This window comes from Megachile rotundata, chromosome 1 (genome assembly GCF_050947335.1).
Source record: "Megachile rotundata isolate GNS110a chromosome 1, iyMegRotu1, whole genome shotgun sequence".
NCBI classification, from domain to species: domain Eukaryota; kingdom Metazoa; phylum Arthropoda; class Insecta; order Hymenoptera; family Megachilidae; genus Megachile; species Megachile rotundata.
In genome coordinates, this window is record NC_134983.1 from 7,182,167 (window position 1) to 7,206,463 (window position 24,297).

Here is a 24,297-nt window from a genome sequence, read left to right on the forward strand (position 1 = left end):
TCTATATTCAGATTAATTATAACTATAATTCTAAACAATTGTAACTACAATTCTAAATTCTGAATAATTATAATTATACTTCCAAATAACTGTAGCTATGATTCAAAATTCTAAACATTATTATTATGATTATAAATTGTAAATAACTAATTGTAAAATATGTGTTATGTAACTAAAATATTTAACTAGAAAAATCAAATAGAATCTGTAAAATCATAAACGTTCATCCTATCAGAATAACAATTATGGATACACAATAAACAAAATTATTATTTTCCACAAATTCATAAAATAAATGTAAACGTGAAACAATTAGGAACTGCTTATTACATAAAAAAATAAAGTGCGAATGTACAATATCGTTATGCTATCAGTCATTTATGCAGGCAACAAAGTTAACAGTAGAAAATGGAGCTGAAAATTAAGATATACGTGGTCAATCTCTGTAAAGTAGGCTACGAATACGGATCATGATTATACAATATATGCGTGAACACTTGTAAGATCGTACGGTTGCTTTCACCTTTTTAATTGCATTGTAAAAAGGAAAGTGAGATGAAGTAGCAAGGACACATTTGAAATCTGAAAAAGCAGCATCTGCTTCGTTGGTTACTATGAAGTTACTAGTGCTTCAAGTTTTGTATAATTAAACTATTAAATTAGATGCTATGCTACTATTTGGCACATCTTTATTTCTATGGGTTATTTGGCTTATGGGTTATTCTATGGGTTACTATTTAAAAATTATTACTAATCATTTATAACAGGATTCAACAGGATGCAAATGATTCATATGTTTGATTAAATTACTCAATTCACACCTGGAATAAATTAATAACTTAAGAAGTGATTTTTTTTTCTGATACAAAAATAATAAATTACATTTGTTGAAATTATGTTTGCAATTTTACAGAAAATACATAAAAAAAAGTTTTGAATGTCACATTAAAATTAGAAGTATGACAAAAAAAGAAACTTTCGCTGTTACATACAGACTCTCCCTGTTTCGTCTTTTTATAGGGTATCTCACAATTAGTGTAGGTTCCTGAAATGGGGGGTAGCTAACGTGATTCTGAATAAAATTTCCCTTTGCAAAAATGGGGTTTGAAGCTTCGTTTTTGAATTATTAAAGAAATACACGGACCAATCAGAGCGCGAGGATTACGGTGCGCAGACGCAAGAGCGACGCCTTCGAGCCTAATGGCCGAGTGGGCGTAATCCTCACGCTCTGGTTGGTCCGCGTCAGCTACCACTCATTTCAGAGACCTACGCTAATTTTGAAACACCCCGTATTTTACCAGCTGTGAAGACACTCTACTCGATTTAATACAATTTCAAATAAGTATTTTCTACCTAAATCTGTAATATAATACATTTAATAAATAAACATAGTGAAATAGACAATATAGGCAACATACAGAAATAACTACAAAAGAATTCAGCAAACTTTTCACTTCAAAAAAAGTAAAATAGAATAGGTATTTATAATAAAATACCTGTAAAAATTATGACGTACTTTTATTTTCAAATGACTTACACTATTATCATGCATTTTGTGTTATTTTTTTACCATGCACATATAATTTACATCTCAACTTATCTATTACGTTTTAACTGTACAGAAAATGTAATGTATTAAATTAAAGATAATGAAAGAATTGCACTAATGTTTTTTCAAAATCCATATATCTGAATTAAATTTTCGTGAACCCTGAATTTACAACCCCATTTAGGGTCGCGTTAACCCATGTCTCACAATATTACACACGATGCACTCACGCTTCAACTCTAACAAACTCACTCGAATTTTCAATACACACAATTTGGAGTTTCAGTTATAATTTGCATAGTCAACGGTTACTGAATTCAAAATTGACATAACATTTCAACTATATCAGTTTTAACCTCTTACAATATCGTTTTTCACACGGGGCGCACTAGCGTTTCAAATCTGTGACAAATCTTACTCGAATTTTGAATACGCTTCAATTTGAAATTTAACTCCAATTATAATTTTTATAGTCAAGGACTGATGATTGACATAGCAATTCAACTTTTCTCTCAATTTTAATATTGTAGCTGTAATTAGTTCCGACTGACGCACCTGACAAATCATACGGCAAAGGGTTAATATAGATGTGATAAGTTAATTCTGACTGACCTGACAAATAAGGCAGGGGGTTAACTTCCCACGCTTTGACGAGCCTCACTGACGCACTTACAGCTCAAATGTGACAAACCTTACTCAAATTTTGAACCTACTCTTCAACTTGAAATCTAGGTCCAACTATAAATTGCATTATTAAGGATCCCTAAATATAAAATACTCCCATTTTATTTTCTTTATTCATTTTAATGTTATAGCCTTGAATACGTCTTTACTGACGCATCTGATAAATAAATGGCACAGGAAGGGGTTAAAGAAGTTTTTAAATCACGAAGAAATTTTTACCTTGCATCGACGAAGTATCTTAGTCAGCAAAATCGAACGAGGGGTCATTCATTTTGCGAAAGAGAATCCGGTATGAGACAAGGTTCGATGTGTGCATGTGGACAGTTCCCGACACGTACGTTTACCTGGTGTCCCTACCACCACTTTCTTTGGTCAGTTGGTGGGTACCGTGTTCTCGTTACCGTGGTCCACGCTGCACCGCTGTTCCACTATCTCCTCATTCACTTCGCGATTCGACAAGATCGAAGAACACGCGGGTATAGCTCACCTTCAAGCTGGAGCGAGCTTTCAGTAACGGTCGACAACGATTTGCTCGACCGTAACCCTTATTGGTCAGTGCGCGTCGATCAACACCATTTTAAGTCATCCAACATTCTACACAATTTTGCAATGCGAAAGTGATCCTGACGGAGCTGCCCTCAACACACCATCAAAAGTGATCTGATCTTTTTTTGAACTTGAAAATTACAAAAGTTCTATTTTCAATAGAAGTTCCATAGCTTAGGTACAGTTTTTTCGGTTACCTCTTGTGTCACGGGTCATAATGTATTAATCGAGAAAAGTAGACAAATCGGAGAGTGCGGTGATTAAGGAAGGATCTGACAGCTGACAGTAACGAATTAATCGTAGAACGATAACCAGTCGTTGAAAAAGAGCGATATTGTGATCGGGGGAAACGATCAAATAAAGCGGGACCAACAAAACCGTGCGTGTGCCACCTTGCCGATAGAGAAACTTGCCTCGCATGCTTTTCTTTCTTCCACACAGTCACCTCGACGAAACTGTTTGTGTTACATAAAGACGGATTTTACTGGCCAGTTAATGAACCCGGTTGTGCGAGCATGTAGGGAACGTCTGTCGGTGATCTTACGTAAGTAAATATGAATTTTTATCTGAAAGTGCCGAAGAATGTGGACATTACGCAGAATCGAACGTTGAATAAAGATCGTACGTAATACCGTGACCGACTACTGACGCCCTTATTGCTTTACCAAAGATAATGTTTGGTCTCTTTGATTGGAAACCAAATGGAGTTACAAATCAGGGACATTACTGACAGGTATCCTATTGGAACGTTCATCGATCTTGTTCGGTTTCTAATTGGTTCTCCGGTGAATTCGATTAAACTTGTGACACTGATTCCTTTATTCGATTAAATGATATAGTTGTAAAATTACACCGATTTCTTATTTTGATACTTTTGATTCTGATCTTTGGATATTTTATTTACATGGAATGTGCAATTAATTTTTAATATAAGAGTAATGGTTTTTTAGTCAAATAAATTGATTGGATTTGTCAAATTAAAATTTGGTTAAAAATTTGATTTGATGTGTCAAATTAAAATTCAATTAAAATTTCTTCGATGGAAGAGAATATGTCGATCAAGAAAATTGAGAAGAAAGTATCAATCTGCGCTTGTTTGCAGACAATAAACGGTTCATTGCAACGGTAACTCGTTTTTTGGAGAATTCTAACACAAATTTAGGTTTCAATTATTTACAATTGCTATCAATATTTAAACACCTGGATCAAAAATAGAATACGATGCAAATTTGAAGTTTGAATTTTTATGTTTATTCAAATAAAATTAATTAATTTAATTAAACTTAATAAATTTATATATATACAAATTTTGAATTTTAATGCATATAAGTAATATTGTTTTGTCATTTTTATTTTTATAGATTTGTTAAGGTAATTCTTGTATTAAAGAATAATAATATTTTTTTGAATAACACATCATTTTCAAATAGTCATTATATAAATTTAACTTCTGCAGGATCAAGTCTAACTTCATCATGATAAATTATATTATGACTCTATTAATAATATTTAAAAATACTTATCAATATTAACATTTCAGCAAAATTTAGTTAATAATTCAAAAGTAAAAGTTACACATATATTTTATCAGGTTTACAATTTGATTAATTGACGGAATATGAGTTGAAATAAACATTGCACAACGTTTCACTTGTAAGTTCATAAACTCTTCATGAATGTTTGTGGTTTAATTTTAACAGATTTTTCTTCCGTGTTTATGTTATACACGTTTATCCCTTTTTCCTGTATTAAAGTTTTTATAATTCATTGATGTAAGTACCGATTATAGTAAAATTCATTAAATAACTGAAGAAAATAATTTTCTTCTTTGTGAAGGAGGAAACGTGAAGTGAAAAGAGCATTATCAGAGTTGATTTCTAAAGAGCTTTAATTCCTATATTTCTGTCACTAAATTTTTTATATTGTAATCTTGAAAATGTTTCATTTTTATATTTTTAAATCTTCCAAGTTTCTAACCTTTGAAATTTGTAAATTTGTCAATTTGTTAATTTGAAATATTGCAAATTTGTAATTTTGTAAATTGGTAAATTTGTAAACTTATAAATTTATTCTCCAATATGTAAATTTGGAAGATCGAAATTTAAAATTTTAAAAATTAGAAAATTATATACTGGTTGATATAAGAGTTAGTATTTCTTAAAATTTAGAAATTCGAGAATTTATTAATTTCGAAAATTTGAAAGTAGAGAAATGTTGAAATCTGTTAATTTCAAAATTTGAAGACGAGAATTTAATAATTTTGCATTGGTAGAAAATTATAAAACCTTGAAACTTAGAAATGTCAGAGATTGAGAATTTTCAAAGTTAAAATATTTCGAAGTTTGCAAATTAGAAAATTTGAAAATTTAAACAAGCAAAATTTAAAGAAATATATTGTAAAATTGCAAAATTTACTCCAATTGCTAATTACTTCAATTGAGTTTTATTAAATGTAGACATAATGTTAGATTTTAGGATGTTTTATAATATTGAAGGTTTGACATAGCAGTAATAAAAAGCCAAGGAACCATTACTTGTCCGTTTTAACATTTGGTAGGCACATTGAGCCCAGGGTTGGCGTAGTTGTATTTCTTTTTTTTCGGTACGTTTAATTTGAAAAGTCGAGGCGATCCTTAGGTTTACTACTGTTACGATAATTTGTAAGTCGAGGGCCGAATGGGTCACCGGTCAACAGTTTTAGGCCGGATGACCTCCGCAGGGGAAAGTGAGAATTTCCAATTTCGGGAGACGTCACACTTTTCCCACCCCGTGTTTTCTCCCTTCTCGGAATCTTAAAAAGTTTATAAAATACCCTGTACGAGAAGATGCGAGAGAGTCTCCGCTTAGAATTTTACTTTGAAACATTAAACCTCCTCCGTATAGTTATTCGTTTAAATTGTTGTCGGCCTCTAATTGTTTTTTTCCTACCCTTAACCCGGAAAAGTCTACATAAAAGTCTATCAAAAATCATTTTATTCATTTCACTCGACACCACTTGAGTTTAAATCTTATGTTAGCCAATGCGTTATATACTCATTTCTATACAATTAAACTTGAACTTTAATTCAGAAAAGTGAAATTTCGGCCAAAGGTGATACATCGTGTTAGATGCAACAGGTCACGGCATAATGATCTTTCACCTTAACGGCTTTCATACGGTTTAAATAAAATTTGTTTCCATCGATGAGCCATGCATTTTTACTTTTAAAGCAATATGAAACTGCATTTCTGCGAACAGAGGTAAACGTGTTAACTCAAATAGCGACGTCTTGGAATTTGTTAGGTCATCGTTAATGTATCGGGAGGTGCAGGAAAAGCTCGAGTATTTACTTTCAGTCTATGAATCGTTGCAAAAATAAAGGTTTAAATAAATTATGCTACTGTGACTGACCTTCTTTTAACACTTTTTCTTGCTATTGGAATTTATAATAAAAATAGTGATTAAAAATGAATGATGAATTAATATAATAGCAATAATGAAGTAATAGCAAATTCAATGTTAAATTTGAAGAAACTAAATTTTAAGGGTTATAACTGAATTGAAGTATAAAGTAAGTAACTCATTTCGGTACGACCACTTTTCTATTTAAACAAAATAGGTTTAATGTAGTATAATATAATCTACATTTCTAAATTCTAAGAATCTATCATATTTCTAAATTTCTACGATCTAATAATTTACATATTTTTGAATCTCTACTTTCTTCTACAAATTCATAATTCTTTAGGGTGTCCGCGCCAAAGTGTGACGATATTTCATGAACTATTGATGTCACGAAAAAGTGTTTATATGGAAATTGCAGGGTAAAAGAAGCCCCATGTTTTGGCGGAAGCAAAATTTTCTTATTGTTATTAATGTAAAAGATATGATGGTGAAGTTTCATTTTTTAAATGGAATTATATATTTTTTATTCGATCAGGCGATAGTGCTTTTCAAGACGAATTCATCAAGGTTTTATGTACTTGCCCGATTTTTATTAGTTTTCGAGATATAACGCTTAGAAATTTACTAATTTTCAGCAGAAACGTCACGATCTGAGTAGTAAGTCATAAAAATCTTATTGTTGCGGTAAGCGCCGCGGATTTTACTCTGCCTGCCGAAACTGATAGCCAAGGGTCTACGGTCCAAACGGTAAGTTCGAAGAGTACGAAATGTGGAAAGAATTGTCTATTACACTCTAATAATAAGTTTTCCGTGTCGAGGAGGATGGATAATTCTTTCCACGTTTTGTACTCTTCGGACTTACCGTTTGGATCGTAGACCCTTGGCTATCAGTTTCGGCAGGCAGAGTGAAACCCGCGGCACTTACCGCAACAATAAGACCGTTTTTATGACTTACTACTCAAATCGTGACGTTTCTGCTGAAAATTAGTAAATTTCTAAGTGTTATATCTCGAAAACTAATAAAAATCGGATAAGTACATAAAACCTTGATGAATTCGTCTTGAAAAGCACTATCGCCTGATCGAATAAAAAATATATAGTTCCATTTAAAAAATGAAACTTCACCATTATATCTTTTACATTAATAACAATAAAAATATTTTGCTTCCGCCAAAACATGGGGCCTCTTTTACCCTGCAATTTCCATGTAAACACTTTTTCGTGGCATCAATAGTTCATGAAATATCGCGCTGTAACACTTTGACGCGGGCACCATTTTCAAATCTATACATACAAAGTTTAATAGAAATGAATATTTTGTATTTCTAAATTCTAATAATTTCTATATCTCTAAATTAAAAAATTTTATATCTTGAACACAATTTTTATATTTGTTTGATTTTACTTCCAATAATTAGTAATTAGTAATTGATAATTTTAATAATCATTTTATTAGGGTAGATCAGATCATGAAACAGTTTCATTCATTTCCTTCGGTATATTAGTTCTAATTAATTAGTACGCATTATAACAATCTGCTTGATCAAGCATAAATGTTTTGCAATTACTTAATCTGTTACAGGAATAAAAAATTATGCCTTTATTGATGCATGAAATTTATGAAGGTTAAATTTCATTGCTACTGTATTATGAGACCACAAGCTTTACTCTATGATTACACGGTACGCTGGCTTGAAACACTGAAACTAGGTATTATTTGATATTTAGGGCAAGTTCAGTTGTCTAGCAGCTTCAATCGATTATTCTCAAAGATCCAATCGATGCTCTAAGCTATGCTGGCAAGGAAGAATACAGAATTTTCGCTTTTAACGCAATACAGCGTAACGAAATATTCAAATATATTTTTTCTATCTGCTTCGACGACTTCGAATTTTTTTCATGGTTTAGTAATTATACACTTTTTCAACTAAAAGGAGTTTAAATACGTATCTGCATAAAAAAGATTTCCTTTCACTCGCTTGAAAAATCTGGAGGAATTTTAAAATAAAAATGGTTAATATTTTGAAATTAAACTTAGGGGCTAGTTATTTTTTTTTTTACAAAAGTTATTTTTTTATTTACAAAGTTAACATCTTCTTTTCATCTATTTTGAATATATTCATAAATGCGTAAATTCTAAAAATATAAAAGACTACATTGTTAAATTAAAAAGAAAATTAAATTGTTCAATTTCAATTGTTAAGTTATGTTAGGTTTTTTAAAAATAAGAATAAATTCACATCAAATTCCAGTACTTACAATGCAAATAACCTAAGTGAAAGTTACATTAGAAATTTTTGAAAATACCGACTTGCGAAAACTGTAAAATCAGTTTCCAATACAACACACAAAGTTTTAGATACAATCGAATTATTTAAAATGAAAGCAATTTGGAAGTAACAAATGCAATCAAACCATGATTCACTCAGAAACGCGTTTCGTAAAGATATCGCTTTCTCCTTATGAACGTAAAATCTTTATATGTTGAAATATAGTGAGCATATTTCTAAAATAAAGCAGACAAGTCTAGTTAACTAGAATGTGACTATTTTAATTTACGATAGTTTGCTACCGTTTTATTATCGCAAAAGTTTGCAATAAACAAGCTGCTATGAAGACATTGTGGTTCTTAACCCTGCAACTCCGGATGCTTTTTGTACCTTTTCTTTTGAATTTAATTTTAACTAATTTTTATCTAATCCTATTACCATTTTGATATTCTAGTATAAAAGATTTTTTCTGCATTTATTTTATTTTTAGTGGTATATAAACCACAGCTGTTATTTGATTATAGCAAAAATTAGTTTATTGCCTATAATAATACATCCACTGATGAAATATGGGGTGGTTATTATATTTAAAATAAAACAAAAAACGCAGTAACTTTAAAAAGATTAAATGAATTTATTATTTAAGAGAAACGACTTGTAAGGACCTTGTTCAGCTTGACGCGACCTCTCTCCGTCACATTGCACTTCCTATCAAAATACAAATGCAGACAACGTTTCGAAAACTAACATTCACAGTTAGTAAATGAACCTCAGAAATGTGCAAAATATGTAAAATTGAAGAAATGGCGCGCTTTTAAAGAAAAACTTTGAATTTTATTGGAAATTTTTGCAATGTTTTGCAATAAAAAGGACTTTAATGTTCAATTTATTTCATACATTTAGGTTCATATGCTAGATAGTATTGTCATGTGCAAAAAATTTGAGCGCGATTGATAAACTAGTTTTTGAGTTATCAGCCACGCCAATTTTAAGAACATAGTTTTGAGAAAAACGTGTTTAAAGTTTCAGTCCTTCGCACTGAACACGTGTATGCCCGCGGCGCTAATCGGCCATAACTTCAAAAGCGCTTCGTATTTCACTTTAAAATTTTAAGACAATATTTTTAAGACGTTACACTAAAATTTTATAGAAAAACAAAATTTGTAATTTTTTAAGATTCTAAAGGTATTAATTTCAATTAAATTAATAAAAAGATTGATTGTCATTTCTTGCGCCATGAACAAAAAAGCATATGAAAAATTTGATCGTATATTTTCTACTTATTCTTTCACGTAGATGCATCCTTTTCTAGATTCAATCACCAGGCCGGAAACGCTCTGTATTTATAACGAAAGAATAGAATAAAGATATAATTATGTTGTCAGTTTAGAAATACATTTTCTCTAATGTATCATTATGAAAATTCTGACATTGAACAGTGGTTTCACACGCTCGAATAATGTCTTTGAGGAAATACATTTCCGGATACCTTCATGCAGTTCAACTCGTTGTTAAAACCAGTTGGTATTTCTTTGAACGATCACGAAGTTCCTTTCCGACCTGACGCTTTTTATAAGATAGTCGTCCATTTTGCAATCCTAATTAATGTGTACAAGAATGAAGGAAGTTGTATGATATTACTATCATTTTATATATTTCCGTTTTCCAAATATTTTTAAATTTTCATCTCTCAATTACATTTCCTCACAAAATTATAAGACACCTACGATTTTAGCCAATATTTTATTAATACTAATCTTTTTGGTAAAGGTTTTCGTTATTAATCCAAAGAATCAAGTAAAGTACAAACATTTTCATAATGGCAATGTTGTCGAGTTTGATTGAATTAAGTTTCATTAAAATTTCCAATTTCTTATGAAATAGGATATGACAAATGTATATGTGTATGTATAGTAATCATGTGTACAATAATCACGTTCTATTTATCAAAAGAAGTTAGATACTCAATCTATTGTTGCTACAATACCTCATGTTTATACAACACATTGAGAATTCATTACAATTATTAATAGACCATTATGCAAAAATAATGTAACAGAAAAGAGAGTAAATAATACCTCCTTTCATATACCTATCATCGCATCATTCAACGCGTATATGATTAGAAGTGTCGGTAGATTCTAATTAAGATAATTTTTTATCATCTTCATTGATTTCAATTGTCCGTGAAATCAAACCAATCTCAAATGGAAATTGATCTAATGGAGTGATTATACAATATCTCAATGGGTAATGACAGTAAGTGTATCATACAGGATTCAAAACGATTAACTGATTTCTTGGTCAATGTTTATCATATTTAAATTTGAACAATATATAAATTTTTAATCAATAGCCGATTATGATTATCATTGTAGTAAAGTATAGGAAACTTACGTTATATAGTAGTATTACTAATGAAATTAATAAATCCGAATTTCAATTCAATAAGTTATAATGAACAGTTTTTCAATTCTTCAATTTCAAATATCAAGATTTTTAAGTTAACAGCCGTCCACATTTATAAATTTTTTCATTTGGAATTCCAAGATTGAAAAGAATTCACGAGCGCAAATTTGAAAGGTTCCCATGAAAGTTCAGGTACTATTTAGGCTAATGGACATCTGCTGATCAAAGAAAACATTGTTTGTCTTTTAAATAGTCCGCCTTAATATTCCTTCAAAATTCTAATTTGTAACGATGGAAATCATAATTTTGGCAGAAGTTAAATCTGCCGTGTAACATACGATAAGTTTCTCATTCCACGATATTTGACGCAGATAATAAGAGATTGAGATAAAAGTGATTAACGTTACTGCACCGGGAAATGTTAAGTTAACTCTGCTGGAACAATGATTAGCATCTAATAAGTGTAAGTGTAAGCGCAGACTAGCGCTAATGAATTCAACGCGCGTGTATGTATACGTTATTATACCATCAACTAATTCGATGTATCGAAATACATACTTGCATGCAACGATCGAAATAATTCAGAAGCCATGAATAATACAACGTACTTTCCATATAATTTTAAAAGGAAATCTCGATCTTGGCCAGCACTGCAACGCAGATACAGGGAGAGTTGCGGTATTGAGGGTACTTACGAAACGCGTTTGCTTTCTAGAAAAAGACCATTTTGTTTCCTATTGCATAGGGGAATAAATGAATTGCCCTCTGATGAAAAGAATCATCGATTATACTGGTGTTTCGCAATACATCAGACATTAGAGGTCAGCGAAACTGAACATATTTCGACAATTGATTTATCATTGAAAGAAGAAATCAATAGCCATTTGAGAATCATCGATTAGCGGTTGACTAATCGATTGAATCAGAAGATTTTGATGGACACATAATAACTGAATGATCGACAACAAATCGCCATGAAATTTTTATGAGAGGAAGAGATAATATGTAGCTGATAATTTATTCTTTATAAAATCTGATTTTCTTATATACCTATCTCTACGAACACGCATCAATTTGACGTACGAATGAATACATATATTTAAAGAAAAACCACTTAGAAAGCAATATAATTAAACACTACAAGAAGTGAAAATATGAGATGTATTTATAGAAAGTTTGTATTATTCAATAATATTTTAGTACATTACTTCAATATTCTACATTCATATTTTTACTTCCCTCTACCCTGCGAACTGCGATTTGTACTGCGACGCCAGGTCCGAACCCGACATACCGGCTGAGTCGGCCGCGTGCGACTCCGGACTAGCGAAGTCCGTCGTTTATAAGGTATTGCCGGTGCATTCATATTTATTATTGTTGTAATTTTTGCATGGGTAAAACTAATTTACTAAAAATTTTATTTACATTACGATCGCGTCAAATTGACGCACAGCCGCAGAGATAGGTATACCACATAGCAAATTTCAATATTTCAAAGCTTTTGAAGAAAAAAAAAAAAAATATACTGATCGAATTGAGTAACCTCCTCCTTTTTCGAAGTCGGTTAAAAATAGACTTCAATATATATTTACCTCGTTCAATGGATAAAAATCAGTACAAGAGATAAAACAAAAATGCGTACAGATTTGTAATTTTCCTAAAAAATTGGAAATGCGTCAAAATGACCCGTAAACCTAGTGTTAAATAAGTGACAATGTCAAGTTGTTGTTACTATAAACCGTGTTGTTATGCTATAAACCGTCCGACAGCAAAATGGTGTATTAATAGCTTCAGTTTGTCAAACCACATTTCCTCGTTGCATCAATATGCAAAAATCAGCGTCGCATTTGAGGACAATTCCGCACAAATCGCGACCTTGGTTTCACTCGCAATCGCACAACAATCGACAGGTTAAAAAGTGAGATTAAACATTTGAATTTAGTAACAACATGTTGATGATTCGATGTTGCAATTCACCGAGCTCGATTTCTTGCGGCTGCGTGACAATTTTCCACCTGACAAAAAAGAAACAGACGACCTCCTCGGTAACAGTACCAGCAAATCATTCTGTGAAAATTGCACAACGTTTTTCCAAGTATATTCAACTCTTTATGAATGCTGCGAAACCAATCGATTACCATCGCGTCATGCCTTTTTTCTTCTCGCAAACATTATATTGTAATTAGCCGTACCGTTAGCGATTACCGCGTTAACATTCGACCACAAGTTGTTACCTACTTAACACTTTGACGGTCAGCGACGGGTATTCATGACTCTGATATAACTTTCGCCAGCAATCTTTGATTTATTTTTGTTTACTGTATTGCGTAGTAAGAGCTCTCAATTCTATCGATCCTTTCTCTTCTTTGGTCTTGATCAAATTTTTATGTTTATTTGTAAGTTTGCAAATTTGAACATTTGAACATTTTTAACACTTGAACTGTGGATGTGGTTTATACAGCATATGCTGGTATGGTATGGTATATGAGCAAGATAATTTTTATTAATATCAAATAGCAACTGTGATTGATACATAAAAATAAAACAGTGTCACGCCAAATCGATCACTTTTGGATCTAACCATCTGCGATTTTCTTCTAATCAAAATATGTTGTAGTACATGTGGAAGTCATCATAGGTTTAAGTCATCATTTTTCCGGTTTATTTATGGCAAAAGGATTGTTTTTGAATTCCTTAGATAATTCAAATCCAATCAAGCAAGTTTAACAAATAAGCTAATGTTTTTATTTCAACGCATCGCAGAGAGAACAGACGTTTATAGAATACAAAAAGAAACATAAGAAAACTGAGTTTGCGGTTTCTAATCGAAACCACAAACGGTATTTGTACCTTTTCTCGGATCAAAACCACAAAGTCGGGATGAACATTTTCGTGTTGGTTACCTTAACACGTGGAATGCTAATTTCAATACCGTTCTTTTTTTATTTTATCTGGATTCCTGTATATAACGGATACATTTAAAGGAAAGGAGAATTGTATCAAGTTTCTTACTTTTTATTCTCTATTTAATCAGAAAAATGTCAAAAATCGATAAAAGTTTCACAACATAAAACGTTATAAAAGTTCAACCCTTATGACATTATCAGAATATTCGCATTTACCATTTTCTCTAAAAATTATTATAAAAACTTATGTTTCAAATTCGCAATTTTAAAAAATAACTCCTAATAATAAATTTGTTATTTTAACATCTGTGAAAAAGGGAAATCGTGTAAATAAAGTGCCACGTGCATCGGGATACTGAGTCACGTAGAGTTAAACAGTGTAAGCATGGATTTGGTGAAATTGTTCTAATGCAATGATTATTCAGCTGTTCAAGTACAGCATGCTGTATGATTTCACTTCTTTCGGAAACGTCCAAAGATTGTGAAAGCATGATCTGGTTTTAAGCTGTGCAATAACAGTAGGAAATGTGCGTCGTGTTTGTTTCTATCCCCTCTGCTTGAGCACGAATGGAAAGTGTAGAATCATGATTCCCCCTTCATGAAACAGGTGGCCTGTGAACTCTGTGTCGAATAGTCCATTCGTCCTTGCGGTCATTATATTTCCGCACAACTGGTTGCTAACGGGGACGCAAAACGATTTCAATAGTAATTTCCAATGAATAGTTGCGATCTCATAGAAATTCTCTTTGTTTTCACTATCTTGATTGAAAGTTGTTTCACGTGGTGAATAAAAATTTTCTTTTCTTCAATATGAGAATGACTTTATAAGAGAATGATGATGACTTTCTATGAGAATGACAGTGATAGTTCGATATTAATGGAGATTAGGTTATTATTATATTACAGAGATTGTACAGTTTTTGGGGGTACAGAAATGAGAACGAAATAGTTTGATGAAACATAGACGCCATTGTTGGGAGCAATTACCCTTTCCCTCGACAACTTAAAAGTCGTTCGTTCAACTTTTTAATATAGTGTTATTATACTGTCGTTATATTATTAGTATTGTTATTATACTGCTATTACATTATTAATACTGTTATTATACTCGTATTATATTATTAGTACCGTTATTATACTGTTATTCTATTATTAGTACTGCTATTATACTGTTATTATATTACTAGTGTACAGTTATATTATTCTTATCATAAATTAATTTTACATGATTTAAAAATTATGAAATATTCCGAATTTTCGAAAACGAGCTCCCTAAGTTATTTAAAATTTTAGTATTATAAAATGCAATTTATAAAACCATGCAGTGGTTTTGTTGCAATTTTAATGTAAGAAATCATGCTCAAATTTGATTGAAAAGTTCATATAATAAATTACATTCAAATTTTATCTACACTGATTAAACTAATATCTTTTTATTTCATCTTTTAAAATTAGAAAAATATAGTAATATAATACAAAGAGTAATATAAAGTATTAAAATATTTTACAGATCTTAGAGTTTATTAAAATGAATTTCAGAGATGTATATTTCTAATGTTTAATAATGAAACTATTCATAAAATTGTTTATAGAGTATTTCAAATTATACTAGGACTATTTGATTTTATTACTTAAATATGATATATTATATGTATGAAATAGTGTATTGTGTATACATATAGTATAAACAATGTGATTACAGAAAATACAAAAATAAAATTAATTCTAAATTTTACCTATGATTTTCATTTAAGAGTAAATTGTTTAGTTAATTAAATAACATTTGCTTTTAAAATATATGCAGTTAACATGATACATTTACAACTAAATTGTATAATGAATATAAGATAGAGCGTATTGCGTACAATCACGCTTATTACCAAATTTCAGAAACTATTTACGCTCCAGATACGTAAAAAACGACGGACCTCAAATGCGACCATGCATTACAACTTTCTCTATAATATTCGGTACAATCAATGCGTTTCAATCACAATACGGCGCATACGGCATTAATATGCATTGCAAAATGCTAACAGACTTCGTTTCGAGAGTATAAAGGCTACAGTACATTGAATATCCCAGGTTTTTCTTGCAAAACCGCATCGAAATGTTCTGTACAGTAATTGCTAATATGGAATAACACATACTCGTACACCGCAGTAACTATCAGTAAATTAATAACGAAATATATCGATGACGTAAAATATTTCGAACAAATGTTAACAACTAAATTTTTGTGGAAAGTGTATTACTCATTGCAAGTTCTGGTGTTTAGCTAGTTCTCGAAATTTTTATACACTATTAAAGTTAGTTTTTAAACAACAAGTCGAATCAGGTAAATTTTATCACAAAAATAAATTATAATGTTATATTTATATGAAACATGATATATCCTTAAACATGATTGTTTTTCAATATTCGAAAATTTACCTGTAAATTCAATTTTTCCTCGAAATAACATTATTACAGATTCCAGCCTCAAAAATTAATAAACATCAATTACTTAAAATGGATTTTTTGCTCAATATGTGAGCTACTGTTATATCCCTCAGGTTACGTGCTGCGTTTCTGGATATTTTATTAAACGATCATTCGAAATATTATTTCATATTTTGCATAATTAATTAAATACAGTACATTTAATATGTTGCATTGGGAAAAATGTAACATGTAAACACTGCTCGAAATCATTTTCGTACAGATTGGACAAGCAATTGTTAATATTAATCAATTTTAAAAATGATTTTAAACTTGACAAAATATTTGAATCTCCATTATACACTTTTTTCATGGTATTTTGTGAATTATAAATATAGGAATCGGTGTCAGGAATAATTATGTAGATATTGTACCCTAATTTCTGAAACCTAGATTGTTCAACAACATTGATTTACTTAATCTTCCGTTAACAGTGCCTCATTTTGTGGAATGGTTGCCAGTACATTGCACTTTTCGCATAAAAATTTTATTTCTCGTTTTTGAAACTTTCACCTTTACTTGGTTTTATTATACATTCTTCATTTCCTCCGGTGTTCCATTCTTAAATTAGTAAAGCAAAGAGATAGCTTTCTCAAAAGTACGTCGCTAGCGGGTTATAAATTGTTCTAGCTGTTCATATAGCAAATACGCTTCGTATGCATACAAGGATTCAGGAATTTTAGAATTTGAATACCTCAAAATTTTTTATTTTTGATATATGGTATTTGATAATTTTATGATTTTTGAAATATGTAAATTTAGACATTAAGAAACTTTGAAAAATCGAAAATTTACGAATTTGAATATTTAGAAATTTACAAATGTATACATTTCAGTATCTAGAAATTGAATATATACATTTGATAATTACAAAATTTCGAGGTTTAAAAGTGTAAAAATTTAAGAATTTAAACATTCAAAAATTTGAAATTGGAAAGTTCACGTATCTAAGTACATGTAAATTAAAAAATTTAGAAATTGAAAACTTTTCAAAATCAAAAATACAAAAATTTCACATTTTGTTAAATTATAAAATCTAAATTCCTATAAATTCAAGTAAAAAATCTCCGATACAATTGCCCATCACTGATCTACAAAATTGAATGACAGTGAATGGAGTAATAGACGCAAGTGGCACAACAGCAGCAATGATTTCGTATACGCGTAAAAGCACACGCATCTACATATGTCCGACAACGGAATGCGCGTTTATGGCTGACATGTCTGGCCATTAAATATTTCTAAAGGCCTTGGAGCAATCTAACGTAACTCTCTTCTTTAATTTATCGAGTTTTGCAAACTTCGGCGCAATCGTATATTGCTTCTGCTACGTAATGTTTGCGTTTGCCAGCTTCAACTGGCTCTTTGTGATTCGATAAAACCAAGAATCATTAATGTAGTCCCTGGTCATTGAATTAGGACCGCGTACGAAAATTTCACTTTTATGGCCATATTATGTCATATATGAAAAATTGTTTTAGGCCGCGCAAATTATTACTAAATACCTTGGTAACAATATATACATAGCATTTTGTTACTATCGTGATAATAAATTGTGTGGGTGATGAGCGATTAACCGTGCGAGCGTTTGTGTTAGGCCGAATATCGATAGTGCGTCAGGTGAAATTTGAATGCCATAGAAAATGTCTGCCTACCAAAAGACTAGTTTACAACTCTCCAACCACATTATCTGAGTTGAAAAGAATTACAGATATTTGGGAAAATAATGAAGATATAAAGCATATGATCAATGTATACGGAGCATGCCGGATACAAGCTGTGACCAAAGCAAGCGGTGGAAATACAAGATGTTAACGTGTGTTAATAATGTTGTGTACAGTGGTAGTTACGTTAGTAGCGAATAAATTATTACAATTTGAGGAGGCCTTTTAATTTTGTGGAAAACGTGGAAAATGCTGAAAATTTATAGTGGTAATTCGATGGCCAGGGTCTGTATTCAGGGACATTCTAGATACTTATATGCCTAATTACCTGTATTCCTAAATACCTACATCCCTATATTCTTATATTCTTCTATCTCTACTGTACCTACGTCTATCTCTATATCCCTATATCCCTAAATCCCTATATCTCTACATTCCTATATACCTACCTCCCTATATCCTTACATCCCTATATCTCTACATTCCTATATACCTACCTCCCTATATCCTTACATCCCTATATCCCCACATTCCTATATCCCCACATCCCTATATCCCCGCATCCCTATATCCCCACATCCCTATATCCCACATCCCTATATCCCCACATCCCTATATCCCCACATCCCTATATCCCACATCCCTATATCCCCACATCCCTATATCCCCACATCCCTATATCCCACATCCCTATATCCCCACATCCCTATATCCCTACATCCCTACATCCCTATATCCCCACATCCTTATATGTCTACATAAAAAATCGTGACTATCTGTAAAAGAGAACATGATACCAAATGCTGTTGCCGTTACTGATTTGAAATACAAATTTTCAAGTTCAAAGAACATAACATGTTACTGGTAGCTGTATGTTTTGTAATGAATTACCATTCTTGATAAATAACTTAGATATCAGAGTTTCCTGATCTACATGTTCTTTTTATTAGATTGCATCATGTTTACTAATCTGTACACAATTTACTTCTACAGTTCGACACGAAAAGCAAGGATAGAAAAACTCGTTTGAAATGGTAATATTCTGTGATAATGCAACTACGCGAAAGAACGCGTGCTAATTAATCAACAAATTGATTCGTTCTAAATAAAATAGGTCAATAATTATACGAATGAAGTAATGAAAGCATAAGAATGTAAAATAGAGGCGGGAATTGAAACCGGTTTAGCGAAATGTAATTGAATGATGAACGTCTGAAAAATGCAAATTGATATATTAGTGCAGAAATATTGCAGATAAATTTGTTCTTGTTAATAAAGAAGAAATGGAAAGAAATTAGATTTCACTTATTCGATAACTGAATAATTATACTAATTCCCACACTTGAAGTTAATATTATAATTGGATGATTAGGTTAGGTTAGGCTTTCACACTTAAAATTTTCACGATTAATATTATAATTAGATGGTTACGGTACAATATAATATTTAAATATTAATAACAGATACATTGAAAATTAATTAATTTCATTATGTAACTTTATTTACGTGTTACATTTATTTCGATAATAATTTTAAGATCGATTTTATACATCGTGTCATAACATTTATTACCATTTATTATGCAATTTATTGTTGTGAATTATAAATACTAATAAATTATTATTGCAACCCTGTTACGGTCTTTTGTATCTTTCTCAGTTAATAATTTGTTATTTAATACCTTTAAAAGCTTGCATTATTATCAAATGTTATATTGAAATTATTATTACTTACTTTTTCTCTGTGACGTATTTAAATTTTATTATTTACGATCGTATTTATACACAAAATTGTTGTAAACAATTGAAGACCATAGTAAGACTGAAAAGTAATAAAATAAAAATAGATTTATATTAGAATTTAGTTTTTACAAATGTCAAACTCCTAATTAACACAAGTACCATTTTGTAATAGTTTTATTTTATCAAATTATGCTAGATTTCTGTGACTTTTAAGTTAATTATTGCTTATTGTAATTGGTATCCAGCTATTTTGTTTTAAAAATATTAATAAAACATTTGTACAGTCATTTTCAGTGAACCTCAAGCTTTAACTTGATGTAACACGTGTTATGGTACCTTTATGTCATCAAGTCCTCTCAGACTTTCGATATTTCAAAATCGTCCATTTGTTATGTACACGGTTTTATAAGAAGTAGCCAATTTTTGCGGAACACATTAATGAACGGATTACGTAGTCGGTTTTGTGAAATTTATATTTATTTTTATTTTTACTTCAATTCGGTGTAACCTAACTGCTATTTTCGGGTACTTTCTTTCTTCTTTTCGGGTCATTAATCTGTGTCAGACTCCCGAAATTGACCGTTGTTTTCTGTAATTAGAAACCATTAATTTCAAATTAAAGATATTAGCAAGGTTTCACACAATCTTATTTATTATACTTTAAGCTGATGTATTGTGAGTACTATTGTGAAATACTTTTATGTCGTCAAATCTGTCTGACTTTCAAATCCGACTGATTTCTAGAATCTGCCCTTTTATGTACAATCTAATATTTCGAAAATAATTCGATTTCATATTACTTATAACGTAACAATTATTAATTACAATAATTATAACCTAACATTTTTGTATCATCTTCTATATTAATACAATTTTAAATATTTCATATTATTCTTAAATTTTTAAGTTCATTAAAATTCAGTTTGAAAGAAATAAAAAACAGTTTAATTTACAAAGCCACTGCTATGCGAATATAGAAAAAAAAAACGTAAAAAAAAACTACAAATTGTCTCAAATAATAACAAGTACATTTCTGGATGTATCTGTGTCAGTAAATAAAATGGCTGCTCTATATTTTCTATAATGAAAGTCTGGAACGTTACAAATGACCATACAATTTATTAATATCTTAAATGTACTGCTTTATAAATGTATTATATTCTTAATAATTGCAAATTATTTCAAAACCAAATTATATTCTTATAATTTAATATACTGGTTAAAATATCATTATCAACAACTATGTTGTTAATATAGATTATCTATTAATATGAAACTTGTATAATATATTTTATAAATATATTATATTCGTAATAATTGCAAATTACTTCGAAGCCAAAGTATATTGTTATAATTTAATATATTTGTTGCTAGAAGTGTATCTGTTCGTAATCTAAATTATCTGTAAATATGAAACATGCATTTATTGCATAAAAATGATTAAATTACGTCACTTCGTTGTTTCTTAAACAACCACGCTAATTCCGCGTGCAATCTAAATTCCGTGAGTAATACGATTTTGGCAACGTTCCACGACAAAACTGAAGTTTCATTAACGTTACTGCAGACACAACAGAATGAGTTGTGACATTGACCGTGTATAATGCGAGCTATTCAGATGTGAATAAACTTGCGGTGTTATTAACCTCGGTGTCTTGCTTACCTATTACGGTGGTTAAATCATTCTTACGCATGCTTATAATACATTCTCTCACAATTATTCATCGCTTCATTCATTTTGACACCATGTTCAACAATCACCACAGGAGCTAGCATAACATAACATTCTCAGTTTCTGTTGCTATTTTTCTTTTACACTTTCACTGTGTACTATATATGTACATTCATTTCTAGAAATTAACTTTATTGGAATACTATGAAATATGTAGTTAAGATTTATTGTAATAAAATTATACAACTTGACTGTTCAGGTTTTGACGTTTTGTTTGATTCAATTTTAAAAATAATATTTTTAAACTTATATTACTTATATGTATTCTATTAACAAGCCTTTTATATTTATTTAAAGGAATTTGTATAATACTGCAAATTCGTATCATTCTGAGAAGGCGCGATAAAAAAATTATAATTGAATTCAAATAACAGATATGCAAAAAATTCTGTTTTCTGCATCGATGAAAAGAGAATATAACAGTCCACTCGTGAAATAATTTGTACTCGTGAAAATAGGATCTGTTGCACTCAACAATCTTCATCTATCACCTAATGAGATTATATGTATATGCCTTTCGTGTGAAATAATTAAATAGTTTCTACTGTACGACTACGTACAACGTTGCTAGATACATCATTTTCCTCGAATATTAAATACTAGAAACGTGCATACAAGAATGCAAAAACTAATAATATAGCTTCAAATGAAGGACTTTCGGATACCATAAAAAAAGGGGAAAAACTTAACAGTTCACGACACGCATATAATTAGTATAGAAGATACCTGGTAAATAATGATGAGATCTTCCTGTTTGTTTTTGCGCCTATTTTTCTTCTAAAATAGACATAAAAGAAAGACAAGGCCAAGATTGAAATAAGAAAAGTTGTGCATACGTTGTATTTGCTGCACGGACATATTACTTTACCAATGCATTCATAAGTTATTAATATACTGTATACGTATCATTATTCACATCTAGCAATTCATAAACATTGTAGCATATACTTCCAAAGAAACAAATTATCCTTCTTTGTATAAACAGTTAGGTACGTGTAAAGCCCTTGAAATGTATATTTTGACGCATTTCGATTTTTTTAGAAAAATGATAAAAACCGATCGCATTTTTATTTTATCTCTTGTACTGACTTTTATACATTGAACAAAGCAAATATATATTGAAGTCTATTTTCTTCAAAAGCTTTGAAATATTGAAATTTACTATGTGGTATACTTATCTCTACGGATGTGTGTCAATTTGGCGCGATCGTAATGTAAATAAAATTTTTAGTAAATTAGTTTTACCCATGCAAAAATTACAACAATAATAAATATGAATGCACCGACAATACCTTATAAACGACGGACTTCGCTAGTTCGGAGTCGCACGCGGCCGGCTCAGCCGGTATGCCGGGTTCGGACCCGGCGTCGCAGTACAAATCGCAGTTCGCAGGATAAAGGGAAGTAAAAATATGAATGTAGAATATTGAAGTAATGTACTAAAATATTATTGAATAATAAAAACTTTCTATAAATACATCTCATATTTTCATTTCTTGTAGTGTTTAATTATATTGCTTTCTAAGTTTTTCTCTAACACGTTGACTGCCACACTGAAGTAATTGAAATTTGCATCCAGTAGTGTTTTCATTTTTAATAAATCTTACGAAATATTTTCACAAACTTGTTATAATTATTTTCCATAGATCCATTTAATGAATGCGAATATTTTTGATTTGGAAAATGAAAAAATTTTTAATAATACACATGTTAGATTAGTATAGACACTTAAGTGTCACCCATATATGGGTGGCCTGGCTGCCAACGTGTTAAATACATGTAAAAATTCGTCTACCTCCTGCCAAAACTATTAGCACCTGTCTCTGCCTTAATGTCTACATAGCCTAATATGGAGAACACTTAAAAATTTAATATCTGTTGCTTTTATATATACATTTTAGACATACTAATGTAATATATCAGATTGGCTTCGTAGTATCGTACAAAAAAATTACTGTGTAAATTTCGAGGGACCCTCGCCGTTGATGCACATTTCTTGTAACGATCATGAAGGTCTGGGTTTCACCCGCAATTTACATGCCGAAGATACCCACTTTTTCTGCGAAATCCCCACTTTTGCTCTTTTTAACGTTGCATGTGTCGTTTTCTAGACAGAAGCTATTCAACCCTGCGAAAATACCAAAACGAGGAATTCGCTCTTGACATTTTGCATCGAACATGCCACTGTGTGGTTACTTTGCAATCTTTATATTACACGTTAAGTTTACCTTCTTCCGCAAAAGTACGAAGACTTACTATTCTTTATTCTACCATTATCCATCAAAAGAGTATATCAGATAATATATTTCAATATACTTGCATTTATTTTCATTATCAATAAAAAACGCAAAAATTCATTTGATGAACAGCGTGTCCTTAATATGTGGTAATGTTTTAGTATATAATACATGTTTCATATTAATAAAGTTTTGGTCCTGACTATTTTTGTTATTTAAGTGGACTTTGGTTCTTTTATTTTAATATTTTTTTGGTTATAGCAGTAAGTCATATATGAAATATTTAATATTTCTTTGGTTATAGCAGTAGTTATATTTCAATGAGAGTTGATTACCTACTTCAATTATTTCTATGTAAAGTATGATTTGTATCATCTTCCATTTGAGATCTCATTCCGAATTTAAATTGTTTGAGTAGAAATTTATAACGCCAACTTTCAGTATGTACTCAAGTTAGTGAAATCGCTTGGGTGAAATCAATAATTTCGAAATTATCCGGAACACTGCACAAATTCTAATATTTCTATACTCGATCTCGTATTTGCTTTTTACTTCAAATTTAGAAACGTTTGCTTATCTTCTCATTCGGTATTTTAAGAACTGTTCGAAAAAGAATTAATACATTGATATTTGAGCTTTCTTCTTGACCTAAAAATCTACATAAATCGTACTACATTCTTGTACCTTTAGTT

General features: G+C 30.6%; 1 protein-coding gene across 1 annotated transcript in view; it reads left to right on the top strand.

Moving 5' to 3' along the window:
* The first annotated feature begins 1,670 nt into the window (after window positions 1-1,670).
* The window catches only part of dsb (scavenger receptor class B member debris buster), a 64,918-nt gene continuing 42,291 nt past the window's right edge, over window positions 1,671-24,297 (top strand). The window contains exon 1 of the mRNA XM_003700680.3: window positions 1,671-3,323. The gene's annotated coding sequence lies outside the window, so the exon portion shown is untranslated. The remainder of the gene's footprint in view (window positions 3,324-24,297) is intronic.